The sequence below is a fragment of a genome, unplaced genomic scaffold, assembly GCF_019419815.1.
Source record: "Pyrus x bretschneideri cultivar Hongxiangsu unplaced genomic scaffold, Pyrus_bretschneideri_v1 Contig98, whole genome shotgun sequence".
NCBI classification, from domain to species: domain Eukaryota; kingdom Viridiplantae; phylum Streptophyta; class Magnoliopsida; order Rosales; family Rosaceae; genus Pyrus; species Pyrus x bretschneideri.
The window spans coordinates 358,496-377,594 of record NW_025999840.1 but is presented as its reverse complement, the minus strand read 5'-3'; the positions used below and the strand labels follow the sequence as shown (position 1 = coordinate 377,594).

Here is a 19,099-nt window from a genome sequence, read left to right as displayed (position 1 = left end):
TGGGTTTTTTTTTTTTTTTTTTTTTTTTTTTTTTTTTTTTTTTAAGGGTAAACAAAAATAATTAAGAAAACAAAAAGCAACAACAAAGAAACAAATTAAACCAGTTCTTAGTCAAAGGGATGAAAATTTTCAATTTGGTCATTTTTTCAATCCTTACCCCCAAACCTAAACTAGACATTGTCCCCAATGTCAGAAAACACAATAATACATAAAATAAAAATAAAATAAAATAGTAAAAACAAAATAAAGCATTTGGACTGAAAACTTCCCCAATTTGCAATAAAATCAAGTGATGACCCCCAAACTTCAATTCTGCAATCACCTCCAAGGGTGGACATAACCAAAGATTCCTACAAAGAAAAGAAATAATTCAGCTTAGCACGCAAGAAAACTCAAAAAACAAAACAAACGAAAAATTGAAAATAACATAAAAAGACAATGAATAGAAATATTGGGTTGCCTCCCAATAAGCGCTTGCTTTTATGTCCGCAGCCGGACGGTACCAAGAGTAATCATTCAAGGGAAGCTGGTTCTTGGAGGGGTACAACCTCCACATCATGCTCTGCAAAAGACTCGTAATATGGTTTGAGTCTATGTCCATTCACTTTGAACACGTTTCTGGTCTTTGCACTTTGGATTTCCACTGCACCATGAGGAAAAATATTAGTTATAACAAACGGACCAACCTATCGAGAACGAAGCTTACCTGGAAATAACCGAAGGCGAGAATTAAATAGAAGAACTTTTTGTCCAATGGCAAAGCTCTTCCTTGATATTATCTTGTCATGATATGCCTTTGATTTCTCCTTGTATATTCGACTAGACTCATATGCATAATTCCGGATTTCATCTAACTCGTTCAATCGAAGCTTCCTCTGCTGTCCAGCAACACCATGTTGTAGGCTTTGCGTTCTAATTCTACTAGAAGACGGCATGGTTTCCCATAAACTAACCGAAATGGGGACATTCCAATAGGAGTCTTATAAGCAGTCCTATAAGCCCACAATGCATCGTTCAAGCACATGCTCCAATCCTTCCTACTAGGACTCACAGTTTTCTCCAAAATTTGCTTTACCTCACAGTTTGATACTTCTGCTTGACCACTAGTTTGCGGATGATAAGGTGTAGACACCTTATGTGTGACATTGTACTTCCTAAGCAAGGCTTCAAATGTTCTATTGCAAAAGTGACTCCTTCCATCACTAATGATTGCTCTAGGTATCCCAAATCTTGCAAAGATGTTAGTCTTAATAAAATCTGAAACAATTTTTGAATCATTAGTTTTGGTGGCTTTCGCTTCCACCCATTTATAAACATAATCCACAACCAATAAAATGTAAAGAAAACCATTTAAAGATGGAAAAGGTCCCATGAAATCAATGCCCCATACATCAAAGATCTCAACCATCAAAATAGGGGTTTGTGGCATTTGATTTCTTGGGCCCAAGTTACCTGTTCGTTGACAACGATCACAAGTTGCACAAAACTCATTCGCATCCTTAAACAAACTAGGCCAATAAAAACCACTCTCTAACACCTTAAGGGCTGTCCTCTTTGCTCCAAAATGGCCGCCACATGCATAAGAATGACAAAAAGTTAGAATAGATTTAAACTCAGATTCAGGGACACACCTTCTAATCAATTGATCAGGGCAATATTTCCACAAATAAGGATCATCCCACTCATAGTATTTGGCGGTTTTGACAAGCTTATCTTTCTGAGCACGTGTAAAATCATGCGGAATCTTTTTGGTGACCTTGTAATTGATAATATCTGCATACCAAGGGTCAGTAACCTTTAATGAAAACAATTGCTCATCCGGAAAACTCTCACGTAAAGGGATGAAATCTTCCTCTGTGTTTGAGTGCACAAGTCTGCTAAGATGATCTGCTACAACATTCTCACTCCTTTTCTTATCCTTGATCTCCAAGTCAAACTCTTGCAGCAGAAGTATCCATCGAATGAGTCGTGGCTTTGCATCTTTTTTTGTGAGTAAATACTTCAAAGCTGCATGGCCAAAAAACACAATAACTTTAGTTCCAATCAGATAAGATCTAAATTTTTCTAAAGCAAATACAACAGCTAGAAGCTCCTTCTTTGTTGTTGAATAATTCAACTGTGCATCATTGAGTGTTCGTAATGCATAATAGATGACATGTGGCACTTTGTTGGCACGCTGTCCTAGAACTACACCGACAGCATAATCTGAAGCATCGCACATTAACTCAAAAGGTAAACTCCAATCTGGTGGCATGATCACGGGAGTCGTGGATAACAACTCCTTAAGTTTGTTGAATGCTACACACACTCCTCATTCATATCAAATGTTGCATCCTTTTGAAGCAAACGGCACAAGGGTCTAGAAATCATTGACAAGTCTTTCATAAACCTACGATAGAAACCTGCATGTCTAAGAAAAGAACGAACCTCCCTGACAGTAGTAGGGAGAGGTAAAGAACTAACAAGTTCTACGTTAGATTTAGCAACTTCAATTCCATTTTCAGATATGATATGCCCTCAAAACTAATCCATGCGAAACCATGAAATGACATTTTTCCCAATTTAAGACTAGATTAGTTTCTTGACAACGTTTTACAACTAGGGATAAATTATGTAGACATGTATCGAAATAATCACCATAAACTGAAAAATCATCCATGAACACTTCAATTATTTTCTCAATCATATTAGAAAAGATACTCACCATGCACCTTTGAAATGTGGCGGGGGCGTTGCAAAGTCCAAACGGCATCCTCCGATATGCAAATGTGCCAAATGGACATGTGAAAGTCGTCTTTTCTTGATCCTCCGGAGCAACTGCAATTTGATTATATCCAGAATAGCCATCAAGAAAGCACTAATGAGAATGACCAGCTAACCTTTCTAACATTTGATGAATGAATGGAACTGGAAAGTGATCCTTGCGTGTGGTGCTGTTTATCTTCCGATAGTCTATATAGACTTTCCAACTATTTTGCACACGTGTAGGCACTAGCTCACTAGTGATAGGAGCATATTCATGCGACTTAAATGGCTTGTTCTCGTACATTTACGTTATGTTTCTTTAGTTATTTTAGTCCTTTATGCTTCTTTTGTGTGTTTTCAGGTTCTAAGGGCAAAGTATGCAAAATGGTGCATTTTGGTGCATTTTGGAGTAGTTTGGGGCGTTAAATGGATTGCATATACTTGAAGCCAAGTAGATGGACGAAATTGAAGACCAAAGGAGGCCCTTTGTACCAGAAATTCACACCAACACATCCCATTTCAGATTGCATTCCAATCATTCCAGCCAAGCCACATGCACTCCCTTTAATTTATTCAACCTAGCTGTCAAAGCACATGCATATTCACCCTAATCATTCACATACACAATCTGCCATCATTCACACATTCATTCCACATGCATTCCCTTCATATAAATCAGCCACATGCACCCATAATCATTCAACCAACTTTGCACATGCATTCATCATCATAACCTAGCTGTCATTCCAGTTTAATCCACATGCATTCCCTTCACAAATCAGCCACATGCATCTCCCATCACCATTCCAGATTTCCACCAAGTTCCTAGCTGTCATATTCCCTCCTTTTCACCTATAAATAAGCATCCATTGCAGCCACAATGGATTCATTCCCATTCATACACAATTCATTCACCATTCACGCCAGAAATTCATCCCCTCTCTATAACACATCCATACTTCACCATTCTTCATATTTTCTGCCCAAAAAGAAGCCTTGAGGTCCCCTACATCCATCCCTATCCTAAACACATCATTCTACACCATCCATAACTCCCCATCCCTCCAAACCTATCCTTAGACCTTGTGCTACAACGAAGAGGAGGAGAAGAGTGCCTAAACGTTCATACAATTCAAGCTTGAGTTGTTGGAATGTTTAGGTGTTTCTTTTCCTCGATTCCAATGTTTAATTTCAATTCTCTTTGTTTTGTACATATGAGGAACTAAACCCCCCCCTTGGCTAGGGGGGGATTCGAAATATATGTTTATGCTTGCATTTTGATTTGATTACTTCTAATTGCGTTTCATAAGTTGTGGATTCAATTTGTTTAACTGTTTGATTGATAACTTATTTATGTATGTTTATTGAGAGTACACGCTTAATTTTCATGCATGAATATGACGCTAGAATATAAGTGAGTTTCACCTAATAGTTACGAACTTATATTCACAAGTAGTGGAGGTTGCTTATAAACAATCACGTTAAACGAATTCTTGGCATAGGTTTCATGCAATCATAGTAACGAATGCCTCGTCAACACTTATAATTTTCATAGAGCGTAATGATTCTTGCTTGTATCTCTATTATGCAATCATGTAGGGGACTTGTGGGGAATGTTTTGGGTTGTCGTATGCAATCATCCAATTCAATAACGTTAGGAAGATTTGAAGGTTAATTAGTGCATCACGGTTAACTTGGGGTGTTGAGAATTCATGGTTTATTGAAATGCAATTGGAAATCTCTTTATTATGCAAGTGTAAACTGTTTGATTGATAACTTATTTATGTATGTTTATTGAGAGTACACGCTTAATTTTCATGCATGAATATGACGCTAGAATATAAGTGAGTTTCACCTAATAGTTACGAACTTATATTCACAAGTAGTGGAGGTTGCTTATAAACAATCGCGTTAAACGAATTCTTGGCATAAGTTTCATGCAATCATAGTAACGAATGCCTCGTCAACACTTATAATTTTCATAGAGCGTAATGATTCTTGCTTGTATCTCTATTATGCAATCATGTAGGGGACTTGTGGGGAATGTTTTGGGTTGTCGTATGCAATCATCCAATTCAATAACGTTAGGAAGATTTGAAGGTTAATTAGTGCATCACGGTTAACTTGGGGTGTTGAGAATTCATGGTTTATTGAAATGCAATTGGAAATCTCTTTATTATGCAAGTGTAACATGTGTAGAGATGAACCCCTTAGCTAGCAATCCATCACATTCATACTTACAATCTGTTTTAATTAGAATCTGTGCAATTAGTTTAATTTCGTCCAAAACTCAATCCCCCCTTACTTTAATGTCCAAATTAGTTAGAAAGTGTTTTAGTTTGTGTTTATAAGTGTTTTGATTCAATTTGTTATACAAATTCGTCCAAATTCACCAAAGTGCTCAAAACTGCCCAGAAAGTGTTTTTAAGGCAGTTTTGAGTGTTTTGGGTGATGTTTGAGTCTTTTGGTTTGTTTTAGTGTTTTAAGTGTTTAGTTTTGCATTCTTTGAGTCTAGTTTAGTGTTAAAGTGTCTTAGTTTGTGTTTCTAAGTGTTTTGATTCAAGTTATTACCCAAATTCGTCCAAAGTACTCAAAGTGCTCAAAACTGCCCAGAAAGTGTTTTTAAGGCAGTTTTGAGTCCTTTGGTGCTGTTTTGAGTCTTTTGGTTTGTTTTGGTGTTTTAAAGTTTAGTTTTGCATTCTTTGAGTCTAGTATAGTGTTTTATATTGTGTTTTTACGTTTTTGAGTCAAATCCAAGTGATTAACAATCCCTCCTAATCCCCGGTCCTGAACGATCCCTACTTGCATCCTTACTACAATTTGACAAAAAGAGGGTTTAATTTGTGTGCGTATAATTTTCGCATCAAATTTTGGCGCCGTTGCCGGGGAACGAACCCGGGTCACCCGCGTGACAGGTGGGAATACTTACCACTTGGAGAAGCAAATTGGGCAGATAGCGGAGTTCATAGGACAATTTCAAGACCAAGGCAAACTCCCTATTTCAACCATGGCAAATCCGAAGGAGGATGAAAGACTGCAATTTGAGGAAGAAGAACACACCCAAGCCACGACAAGGGAGGAAACACCTTTGCCGCAGGCACCTATTGCACCTAAGCCATCCAATTCAGGTATGGTTGTTCCAAAGTTAATTATTTCTAACCCCGTTCCACTGAATGTCCCTATTCCTTGCAGGCTCATGCAATCCAAGGAAGAAGAGGGTGAGAAAGGCATCTTCGAATCCTTTCCAAAGAATCAAGAGCAAGATGTGACTGGGGAATGTCTAGAATTCATCAAAGAGGATATACTTGAGACAACAATTCGCAAGGAAATTGGATTTCATGACACAGGACAAGTCATAACGCTCAAAACACCAAATCTAGCTGAAATTTCTAGTCTTACAACTTTCGAAGGGGTGTTTATTCTTGAGTTTATGTTGGAGCACACAGGTAAGCCACCTCCCCGAATTTCAATTTTGATTTATACTAATATGTTGTTAATGATTCAGGCACCCACTTTAGAATTTAAACCATTACCGGATCATTTCAAGTATCACCTTCCATTCAAAGATCAAGTCCATGCCGTTTGATTTAAAAATAAATAAATAAATAAAATAAAATAAAATAAAAGAATGTAGCCTTCACAAAGGTTGTGTACGTGAAGACCCACTACGTAGCGAAACTCTCGGAGCGGAAGGCATCGGAGCGGAAGGCATCGAAGCAGGAGGCATCGGAGCTAGAGCATTCCAGGCCTCAATACTGGGTGGAACGCTGGATGACCCAGGAAAGAGGTGCCTCTGGAAGAAAGACGCAAGCCTTTGACGGTCACTTTGCATTCGACCTTGAGATTCTTGCAGCTCATCAAGCTTCCTCTTCATGCCCGACGAATAGTTATTTGCAAGCACGTGCAAACTTCTATTCTCGTACTTAAGCTGGTTGATCTCCTGCTTAAGATTTTCCACCTTTGCCATCAACGATTCCACTTGGCGGGACCGAGCAAGCAGGCGTTGGCCCATGTTGGACACAGAGCCCGCACACTGAACACTGAGAGCGAGGGACTCTTGAACGGCCAACTCATCGGACCGTCCTGAAAGCAGCTGACTATCTTTGGGAGTGAGGAGGTTCCTAGCTACTATTGTAGCTGTTGTTGCATCCTGCATCACTAAGTCGTCACCTGTAAGAGGACCGTTAGAAGATAAGAAAGAAGGGCGCCATACGTTACCTTGACGTGGCGCGGCCGTATCACTGCTGAGACTCAATTCTAAGCTAAGGTTAGATGGGTTTGCCATTTTTCAAAAGTGTTCAAAGAGAAGGGCTGGATGGAGTTAAATTTCAAAGGGCCGGAGACGATTTTCACAGATGGGCAGTCTTCAGAATGTGTATGTTGGTGGTGATCGATAGCTCTATAAAAAGCCAAGGCGACGCGTCCACCGAGTCAAAAAGCCAGAATTTCCTGCGTAAATTTCGGCGACGCTCTCTCAGCTTTTCAGAAAACACGTTCAACTTTGTCAAAAGATCTCTGACAAAGTTGAAGACACGTGGAGGCCATCATCGCAACTACACATCTTTAGCCGACAAGCGCAAAGTTCGGCGACGTTTTCTCTGCTTTTCAGAAAACGCGTGCAGCTTTGTCAAAAGAGCCGCATCCGCACTACTACGTGTCGTTCAGAAAGCGAAGGGGCGTCGTTCAGAAATCGAAGGGGCGCCTGCTCAGAAATCGAAGAGGCGTCGTTCAGAAAGCAAATAGGCGTATTCAAAGATCGAAGAGTCGTCACTATTTCAAAAAGCCGGATTTGCGGGATCAAAACATTTGTCGACAAGGATAAAATAACAACACTTGCTATTGGGAAATCCCTATATATGTCGTCCTTCATCTTTTATGGCAAGGCAGACCTGAAGAAAATGCCCAACTCTTCCTCACCTCTGAGGGCGCACTCCCAGCAAAGCCTTTCGAAATACTCAATTTTTTCTTCTTCCCCAAAGATGACACTAGATGCCTGGAGTACAGATGACCCAGGAGGAAACGGTAGATGGAAGCATGTGCTGATTCATTCACTGCTTCTTCAAAAGCAAAGGTATCTCATATCATCAAGGTCAAAAGCAAAAGTATCTCATATCATGCTCTTTCCCTGTCCTTTTCTTTGTCCTTGTTCTTACTCGCATGGCAAAGTGAAAGAAGCAATCAGCTGGCACTTGGAGTCAGTCTTCCGATCTGGAACCAACTGCCTGGAATCCCTTCCCTGATTGCTTACCTAGCGTTGCTCTCGAGTAGTCATCTTCAACGGTTGATACACTTCCATAGAAGGGACCACTTCTGCAAAGGGGAGCAAGTAAGGCAAGTGAAAATGATACATTGAAGCATGTGGAGACAAGCTACAACTGCATATGCTGAGCTATCCTCTAACCCTCTTCAATACGAATTGGAGAGATTGAACAAAGAAACAGATAAAAGGAGTAAGCTCAGACCTTCGGGGGAGACCAAAAGAATCCTGCTGCCCAGTTCAAGAGTAGCACAAAGGAAAATCAACGATCGGAGGAAACCAAAAGAATCTCCAGCTCAGTTCAAGAGTAGCCTGTGGAAAAACTCAAGATGAAGCCTCACTGCAATCACCAAGGAGAAGATGGAATTTACACTCCATAACCAGATTTGCATCTCTAAACTCTTCTCTTTGTTAGATACATTCTGCCATATTTAGTATGTTTAGTTGCTTTTTGTGTGTTTACTTATGTTTTGTGTGAATCTATGCTTAAAACATTGAGGACAATGTTTGATTTAAGTGTGGGGGGGTAACTAAGTATATTTGATGCAAATTCGTGGGATTTTATCACCCATAACTTCAAATGTTGTTCCTTGCTGTTTTAAGGTGTTTTTAAGATGTTTTAGAGTGTTTTAATATGTTTTGTTTTTAAAAATTCGAAAATCCCATAAAAATTTGAAAAATTGTTTTGAAAAACCCAAAAAGAGTTGTTTTAAAGTTGTTTTTGTGTGTGTGTTTGTGTCTTAGGGTACCTTCCAACACAATGATAAGGATTTGGTTTGCAAGTGCATGACTGTTAAAAAGAGTTATAAACATAGAGAAAAGTTTGATTTACTCTTGGTATATGCTTGGTTATGGTTATAATGTATGACTTCACATGCAATCATAAAAGAAAAATTCATTTTTGTAACATGCCTGAAGGAAGGAACTCAAACAAACGCTACAACCCTGAGAGACTTGAGCCTATAACGTTCTTTGGAGAGTATAATCTGTGATTTCTTGTTTTCTAAAGTCGGTGCATGATCTCATTATTCTTTGCTTGGTTACTACTTAGAAGGCGTTTCATCATATAGTTCCAAATGCTAGAACTCATGCCCATTTCATTCAAAGCATGTTATTGATTTGCATAACACATATTCAAGAAGAAGTTGTGCAGTGACCACCACCATAGCCAAATAGCCTTACTTCCCATATTTCGTATATGTTGTAAGTTTTAACCCCGTTGAGCCTTGTTTAGCCTTTATTCTTTGTTTACCCACATTTTCTTCACCTAGCCTAGTTTAGGACAATCCCCACCCTTGTTCTTAAAAGATAGTGAGCATGACTTAATTGAATTCCTTTTGAGTTACATTATGAAAGAAAATGAGTGTGGGGGAGAGAATGTTTAAGTGTTTATGTATGTTTTGAGATTCAAAAGAAAAGAAAAAAAAAAAAGAAAAAGAAAGAAAGAAAGAGAAAAAAAAAAAAAACTTGAAAAAAATGAAAGAATGAGTGATTGAAGAAAGGGTCCAAAACACCAATTCTGGCCGTAAATTGTCTAAATTCTCCCTTTATGCTCAAAAGTTGAGTTTTCATTCAAAAGTGAATTCTAAGTTGATTCAAGTGCTTTGCTCACTATTTCTTTAAGAACCTTTGTTTTCCATATCCCTTCTTTGTTATCCACACGCCCCGAACCCCATTACAACCCGTGACTTCAATCTTGAGTGTTATGTGTTTCAATTTGTGGAGTTTGAACTTGGTATGAGCATATGGTGTCACTGGTTCTCGCGTCTAAGTAGTAGCATTCCATTCATGAGATCATATCTAAACATGCTTATTAACTCCAGAAATTGCGTTCTTTGTGATACATATATGTGAGTGTTCGGTTTCATGTTTACATCAATCTTCTCACATATACTTAGTGTAGGGTGTGTAGTCAGAAAATCTGAGTAAAAATTGAGTGCATATCTTGTGAGGAATTGAGCAAATTCTCTAAGGCATGTTACTACATTCAAAACATGGTTTTAAATGCTTAATTGTGAAATAGTATGTGGTGACTGTGATTAAGAATGTAATTAAGTGTGAAGATGACTAAAATCTGTGGGAATGATGATTTTTAACATGTCATGTGCATTGGAAATCCCTAAGACGATTGTTGGAAGGTTTAGGTTGTGTTTTACTTGTTTTGTTTCGTTTCGTTTTGTTTTGTTTTTCTTTCTGTTTTGCTCGAGGACTAGCAAAAGATAAGTGTGGGGGTATTTGATAGGAGCATATTCATGCGACTTAAATGGCTTGTTCTCGTACATTTACGTTATGTTTCTTTAGTTATTTTAGTCCTTTATGCTTCTTTTGTGTGTTTTCAGGTTCTAAGGGCAAAGTATGCAAAATGGTGCATTTTGGAGTAGTTTGGGGCGTTAAATGGATTGCATATACTTGAAGCCAAGTAGATGGACGAAATTAAAGACCAAAGGAGGCCCTTTGTACCAGAAATTCACACCAACACATCCCATTTCAGATTGCATTCCAATCATTCCAGCCAAGCCACATGCACTCCCTTTAATTTATTCAACCTAGCTGTCAAAGCACATGCACATTCACCCTAATCATTCACATACACAATCTGCCATCATTCACACATTCATTCCACATGCATTCCCTTCATATAAATCAGCCACATGCACCCATAAACATTCAACAAACTTTGCACATGCATTCATCATCATAACCTAGCTGTCATTCCACTTTAATCCACATGCATTCCCTTCACAAATCAGCCACATGCATCTCCCATCACCATTCCAGATTTCCACCAAGTTCCTAGCTGTCATATTCCCTCCTTTTCACCTATAAATAAGCATCCATTGCAGCCACAATGGATTCATTCCCATTCATACACAATTCATTCACCATTCACGCCAGAAATTCATCCCCTCTCTATAACACATCCATACTTCACCATTCTTCATATTTTCTGCCCAAAAAGAAGCCTTGAGGTCCCCTACATCCATCCCTATCCTAAACACATCATTCTACACCATCCATAACTCCCCATCCCTCCAAACCTATCCTTAGACCTTGTGCTACAACGAAGAGGAGGAGAAGAGTGCCTAAACGTTCATACAATTCAAGTTTGAGTTGTTGGAATGTTTAGGTGTTTCTTTTCCTCGATTCCAATGTTTAATTTCAATTCTCTTTGTTTTGTACGTATGAGGAACTAAACCCCCCCCTTGGCTAGGGGGGGATTCGAAATATATGTTTATGCTTGCATTTTGATTTGATTACTTCTAATTGCGTTTCATAAGTTGTGGATTCAATTTGTTTAACTGTTTGATTGATAACTTATTTATGTATGTTTATTGAGAGTACACGCTTAATTTTCATGCATGAATATGACGCTAGAATATAAGTGAGTTTCACCTAATAGTTACGAACTTATATTCACAAGTAGTGGAGGTTGCTTATAAACAATCGCGTTAAACGAATTCTTGGCATAAGTTTCATGCAATCATAGTAACGAATGCCTCGTCAACACTTATAATTTTCATAGAGCGTAATGATTCTTGCTTGTATCTCTATTATGCAATCATGTAGGGGACTTGTGGGGAATGTTTTGGGTTGTCGTATGCAATCATCCAATTCAATAACGTTAGGAAGATTTGAAGGTTAATTAGTGCATCACGGTTAACTTGGGGTGTTGAGAATTCATGGTTTATTGAAATGCAATTGGAAATCTTTTTATTATGCAAGTGTAACATGTGTAGAGATGAACCCCTTAGCTAGCAATCCATCAAATTCATACTTACAATCTGTTTTAATTGGAATCTGTGCAATTAGTTTAATTTTGTCCAAAACTCAATCCCCCCTTACTTTAATGTCCAAATTAGTTAGAAAGTGTTTTAGTTTGTGTTTATAAGTGTTTTGATTCAATTTGTTATACAAATTCGTCCAAATTCACCAAAGTGCTCAAAACTGCCCAGAAAGTGTTTTTAAGGCAGTTTTGAGTGTTTTGGGTGATGTTTGAGTCTTTTGGTTTGTTTTAGTGTTTTAAGTGTTTAGTTTTGCATTCTTTGAGTCTAGTTTAGTGTTATAGTGTCTTAGTTTGTGTTTCTAAGTGTTTTGATTCAAGTTATTACCCAAATTCGTCCAAAGTACTCAAAGTGCTCAAAACTGCCCAGAAAGTGTTTTCAAGGCAGTTTTGAGTGTTTTGGTGCTGTTTTGAGTCTTTTGGTTTGTTTTGGTGTTTTAAAGTTTAGTTTTGCATTCTTTGAGTCTAGTATAGTGTTTTATATTGTGTTTTTACGTTTTTGAGTCAAATCCAAGTGATTAACAATCCCTCCTAATCCCCGGTCCTGAACGATCCCTACTTGCATCCTTACAACAATTTGACAAAAAGAGGGTTTAATTTGTGTGCACATAATTTTCGCATCAACTAGCTTCATTCTTAACAACTGTGACTCCAGATCGCTTCGGAACTACTTGAACAGGGCTCACCCACTTGCTGTCCGAGATAGGATATATGATGCCAACATCAAGAAGCTTGATAACCTCTTTCTTGACGACCTCCATCATGAGTGGGTTCAAACGGCGTTGAGCTTCCCTTGTAGGTTTTGCACCTTCCTCCAGCAGAATCCTATGCATACATGTAGCTGGATTTATGCCTTTGATATTTGCAATGCTCCAAGCTATGGCAGTTTTGTGATCCTTCAGTACCCGGATCAGTTTCTCCCCTTCTTCTGCTGTGAGTTGTGATGTTATGATGACCGGTAATGTTTCATCCTCTCCCAAAAATGCATACTTCAAATGTTCAGGAATCGGTTTAAGCTCCAATTTGGGTGCCTGAATCACAGAAGGAAGAATTTTTTCGTTAGAAGTAGGTAGAGAAATAAAATGGGAAGAAAACTTACCATGAATTGGTGAAAGAAACTCAAGGGCTGCCACTGTCTGGATTAATTCTTCTTCAATGTGCTCGGAATAATTAAGTTTTCCATGTGTAATGCTATGCACTAACGCCTTTTCTAAATTGTCTTGTCCTACACCTTCATTAAAACAATCCTGCACAAAATAGTCAAACGCATCAATAGACAAACAAGATTCAAAATCACTAGGGTACCTCATAGCATCGAAGATTTTGAACTTGACGCTTTCTCCATCAATTTCCATGGTTAAAGTACCATCGTAAACATCAATCTTCGTACGCGCCGTTCTAAGAAATGGTCTTCCCAATATAAGAGGAAGTGCAGTAGGCATAGGGTCATGTTCCATCTCAAGAACAAAAAAATCAGCGGGAAAAATAAGTTCATTCACTTGCACAAGTACATCCTCCAATAGGCCTTTGGGATATCTATTTGAACGATCTGCCAACTGGATTACTACCTTTGTTTCCTTCAAGTCTCCAAGGTTTAGTGATTCATACACTGAATATGGCATCAGATTGATGGATGCCCCCAGATCGCACAATGCTCTTCCAAACTCTTTCCCTCCAATTACACATGGAATGGTAAAGCTACCGGCATCCTTCAACTTCGGTGGTAGCTTTCTTTGCAAAACAGCTGATACTTCCTCGCTTAATGCCACAGTTTCTTGATCATTGAATCTTCTCTTGTTCGTACAAAGCTCTTTAAGGAACTTTGCATACTTAGGCACTTGTTTTATGGCATCTAAAAGAGGTAAGTTCACTTGGACTTTTCGGAAAGTATCCAAGATTTCCTTATCAGTTTGCTCCTTCTTAGACTTCATAAACCTACGAGGAAAAGGAATAGGGACACATGAGTTAAATGAATTTTGAACTTCTTTACTTACCTTATCAAAATCTTTTTTGTTCAATTCTGTATCTTTATAAGACTTTTCAGTTTCTGTTGAAGCCTCATCTTGCTCAAGATTTTTGGTTTGTTGCTCCCCTTGCTCATTTGTATCTTTTCTAGTCCTCTTTTGCATCCTTGGCTGCTCAAAAACTTCTTTTCCACTCCTTAAAGTCACAACATTCATCTGCTCCGCATTTGGATTCACCACGGTTTGGCTAGGCAACCTTCCTGGTTGATGTTGTTGCCCCATCAAACTTGCTAACTGACTCATTTGGCGCTCAAGGTTTTCAATTGCTTTGTCTGTTTTCTGTTGATGAGATTGAGTAGAGTTAGCTAAAGAAGCAATTAAATCCTCAAGAGACTTACTTGGAGCTTGTTGTTGTTGAGGCTGAAACGGTGCTTGCGGTCTTGCTTGAAAGAAGCCAGATGGACGGTTATAGTTGTTGGGAACAGATTGTTGTCCGTTGTCTTGATTGTTCCACTTTAAGTGTGGATGATCGCGCCACCCTGCGTTATAGTTGTTGGAGTATGGATCATACTTTTGTCTTTGTTGTCCCTGAAACCCTCCTAACGCATTAGCTTGCTCAAGACCACCTTGATCCATTAACGAAGGGCACATATCTGTGGCATGTCCCATCATTGAACAAACACTGCACACCTGTTTTGGAGCCACCATAACCTGTTGCACAAGATTAGTCAAGTTAGCTAATTGTAATTCAATACTAGAGTTAGCACTTACCTCGTTAACTTTCTTAAGAGGTAGCTCATCTCTCCCTCCAAATTGTCGTGTGTTGCCAGCAATGTTCTTTAATAATGCCTTAGCATTTGTTGGTGTCTTGTCCATGAATGCTCCTCCACTTGCTGCATCAAGCATTACACGATCAGTACCACACAATCCTTCATAAAAATATTGTATTAAAAGATGCTCTGAAATTTGATGATTAGGACAAGATGCAACCAAATGTGTGAATCGCTCATAGTAATCTCCAAAGGGCTCTCCATGTTGTTGTCGGATTGCACATATGTCTTTCCTTATGCTTGCAGCTTTTGTGGCCGGAAAATATTGCTCCAAGAATGCTTGCTTCACCTGGTTCCATGTGTTCATTGATCCTGGAGGTAAATTGTAAAGCCACTCCTTTGCCTTAGCTTCTAATGTAAATGGGAATGCCCTCAACTTGACTTGCTCCTCATCCACATTGGCTGGTCTCATTCCCGAGCATACCACATGAAACTCCATGAGATGCTTGTTGGCATCCTCTGTTGAGAAGCCATGGAACTTAGGCAAGTAGTGAATCATGCCGGACTTAAGCTCAAATCCTCCTCCTGCATTTGGATATGTGATGCACAATGGTTGTTGATCCGTATTAGGCGTTGCCAACTCCCTCAAAGTCCAGTTATCAGCCATGCCTTCTTGTGGTTCTTCCTCCTCTTCCGAACTCAAATGTGGTGGAGAAGATGGTGGTAAAGACACCGATGCACGCTTCTGCTTGATTGTTCCTTGAAGCTTTCGAAGTGTTCGTTCAACCTCAGGATCGTAGGAAGCTAAATCAATGCTCTTGGACCTTCGAGTATGCATATACTACGAAGAGTACCTGAAATAAAAACAAGAACAAAAACACTAATTAGACAAGAAAAGAAAACAATAAAAATAAAAAATAAAAATAAGCAATTAGAAATAACAATCCCCGGCGACACGGCGCCAAAAATTTGATAGGATTAAAAGCACACCACAAAGTAGCACACAAATATCCTATTGATTTTCCTTATTAACACTAATATTTGTCAATTGTAGCATATGAAAATAAGGGTCTTTCCCGCAGAAGATTGTTTTATCTAACTACTTAAAATGTCACAAAAACTGGGTTGCTGTCCCTACTGACCAGCCACCGAAAAATAATTATTAGACTGACTTACACTTATCTAAAATCTACGAAATTTTATATGCAGATACTAGACACACAGAGCTACACTCACACAAAATTTTGGGATTTTTGGAGTTGATTTGCTATTTAAATTAAATCGAACAAAAACAGAACAGAGACAGATTTTTGAGTAGTTCACAAATTAAGAAAAACGAGTTAGGGGAATTGCTATCCACCACCAAATAATCATGCAAACATGTTATGTTTCATTCAAATTCCTTCTATTTTTGGATGAAGATGCTCAAGTTGGCTCAATGTTAGAACCCAACCTATTACTCTTTCTTATGTAGTATGCTAAGAGAATGGCGTTTTCAACTTAACTTAGTCCCTAACATGCAATCTAGAATGGTGTGTTCATAGATTTAACAAGTAGAAATCATTAAGAACGAAAAGAGTTTGAGTCATCACAAGGCATCGTAAGTACTAGCGTTGTCTTACTTATCCTAGAAATTGATTCACATGTTAATCGCAATTAACAAGTACTACTCTAGAACATATGTAGGTCCTCATTCGACAAGGGCAGGCACACACATATTCATAGCATTAGAATCCTAGATATGCTTACTAAGTATGCATCCATAGAAAACACAAAAAGAATTCATCAATGAGACAAGTAGTGAACCAATTTTCATCCATTCGTAAAAGTAATTCAAATGAAATGTCATAACAAACTTGCAATCATATTCGGGGCTTCAAAACAGCCCCTAACTACTAAAAATTAGTTACACATAATTCTCAAATTAAACCAAAAGAAAGACATGAGTTTGAGAAGATAAAACCGAGAGAAGAGAATGCCAAGATTTCCTCCTTCCTTTCCTTCCTTCCCCAACGCCGCAGCCTTCCTTTTTCCCTTGCTTTGCTTCTTTTTTTTCTCTCTTTTTTTTCACACTTTTTTCTCCCCCTTTGTTGCTGCAACCTGTAGGTATTTTCTTCTTTTCTGCTGCCACAGTTTTTTCTCCATAACTCACCCCACTAACAGCCATTTAGTGATGACAATAAGTGGGAGGAAATGCCAAAACAATTGTAACTCTTTGGGCAGCCTTTATGCCCATTACTCTCACTTAATTTTTCATTTCCTCTGATATTTGAATAGGTGTTAGCTGGCTTGTTCTTGGCTGCATCAGTTTTGGCTGTTAGTTTTATGGGATTTATTGCTTTCAATGCTTCTTTGTCAGTTACAAACTTCTCAGCCTCCTGGGAACCTTTCAGTGTTTGAACGGCCATAACTTTTTCTAGAAAAATGATATTAACAATCTGTAAAATGTTCCAGAAAATAGACATCCGTAGCTTTCCAAGCATATAAGGCTCATTCTCTAATTCATTCTGAGCTGTCCGCAACTTGCTTCCAAAGTCAGCTGACCTGCACAGGCAGTTTTGACGAATTTATTACTTAACATTCCACTTGTGTTATTTTTCTTTTCTTTACTTGACAAATCCTAAAAAACACAAAAACAAGGTAAATAACTCAAAAATATAAGGAACTAACTAAGAAAAGACAAGTGAATTTGATATAAAATATATATAAATATGAGCTTATCAGTTTCCCTTTAATTTCTGATTCCTTGTCATCCAAGCCTCAATCCTAATTCTTCTAGATTGTAGCACATTCCTAGCCTCATTTGACCACCAAAAACATCCATCCCAAGTGCTCCCCACGCATGCTATCCAATCCAAGTTCAAAATTGCTCCAAATTTCTCCATTTTGCCTTTTTTTGTCTCCTTTGCCAATTGGACCTACAAACACACCAAAATAGCTTAAATCACTATAATAAATAGAAACTAACTAAGTAAATGCAAAGAAATAAGCTAACAAAATCACATAAATATGCTCCTATCACCGTTAAGACAATTGATTCCATCAAAAACCTTGCAAAGTTATATATCAAGGAGATTGTGAGGTTACATGGAATTCCTATTTCAATTGTGTCAGATACAGATTCAAAATTTAATTCTCATTTTTGGAATAGTTTACAAAATGCTTTGGGGATGAAATTGATTCTCAGCATCGCTTTCTATCCGCAAACTGACGGACAGTCGAAAATGACCATTCAGATTTTAGAAGACATGTTGAGGGCATCCATATTGGATTTTCATGGGAATTGGGAGAATCACCTTCCATTAGCAGAATTCGCTTACAACAATAGTTATTAATCTAGTATCATAATGGCACCTTATGAGGCACTTTACGGGAGGCCGCGTAGGTCACCATTGTGTTGGGTTGTGTAAAGTTGGTTAAACAAAGTATTGAAAACTTATATATGTTCAAGCGTAGGGTGAAGGGCTTGAACATGTAGTTGGGCGTCGGGGGAAAGGCCCATATTTATGAAACTGAAACTGCTAATAAAATTCATGGTTAAGGGAGGAATGTGAGTTAACTTATATTTTATGGTGTTCAGAACCAAGTGGTATAAGCATGGTATGGGACGTGCGGGTTTGGATGCCATAAATATAAGTTAGCGGGATTAGAAGGCAGTGAGTTCATGTGTATTTCTTTGTCATATCATTTGTATTTTACCGTATTGTTTGATGCAAGGCACTTTGATTAACTGTGATAAATGAACTTGAAGGGTATATGGTTCCTACTGGGCATGAAATGCTCACACCCTATTAGCTATTGCAGGTACCAATATGGGGGAACTTGATGATGACCTGTCTCTAAATGGATAACCATAACATGTGTGTGCTTGTTTCCTAGTTGTACTTAGAATAATGTGTCTTAGTATCTTAAGAGTATGGTGTAAGAGTTGAACTCTTTAAACTCATGATATATTAAATAAACAGGTTTAAGTGAACTTTTAGATAGCTCTGGTTCCATCATACTTTTTTGTAATATTTAAATTTTTTTTTCTAAGATACTATTCATGCCCTAATTCGATTATCATCCTTATTCTCGAATTTGGGGTGTGACATTGATATTGCACTACTGCCAAGCCAACTTAGGACAAACTCCAAATTCTTCGTGAAGGTGATAAACAAGTGAGAGATCTGAAGCTCCAAATGACCCTTTCAAAATTTGAGGACTTGAGAATGCTCGAGTCTGAGACTTTCTCAGTCTTCTATGAGAAAGTTGAAACGCTAACAAATGAAGCCTTGGGACTAGGGAAGCCTATTCATGGAACAACCATTATTCAAAAGATTTTGAGATGCTTGCCCAAGAGATTTCAAGCAAAGAAGACTGCCATGCAAGAGTATTAGGACCTAAATGAGATCAAGCTTGGAAAATTGGTTGGGAAAATCATTACCTATGAGATGGAGCTTGACATGGATGAAAGTGAATCCAAGAAGAGAAAAGAAATGGCCCTTCATGGTGTTCAAAACTATGGCGCTGTTAGTGATGTGTCTAGACATGCCTCAGAAGATGATCTTGCTCTATTCGTTAAAAAATTCAAAAGAATTCT

The 19,099-nt window shown here is 38.3% G+C and overlaps 1 pseudogene; it reads right to left on the bottom strand.

Annotated features, from left to right (window-relative positions):
* Window positions 1–2,298: 2,298 nt before the first annotated feature.
* On the bottom strand, window positions 2,299–16,521 carry LOC125473806 (annotated as a pseudogene).
* Between the last annotated feature and the right edge of the window lie 2,578 nt (window positions 16,522–19,099).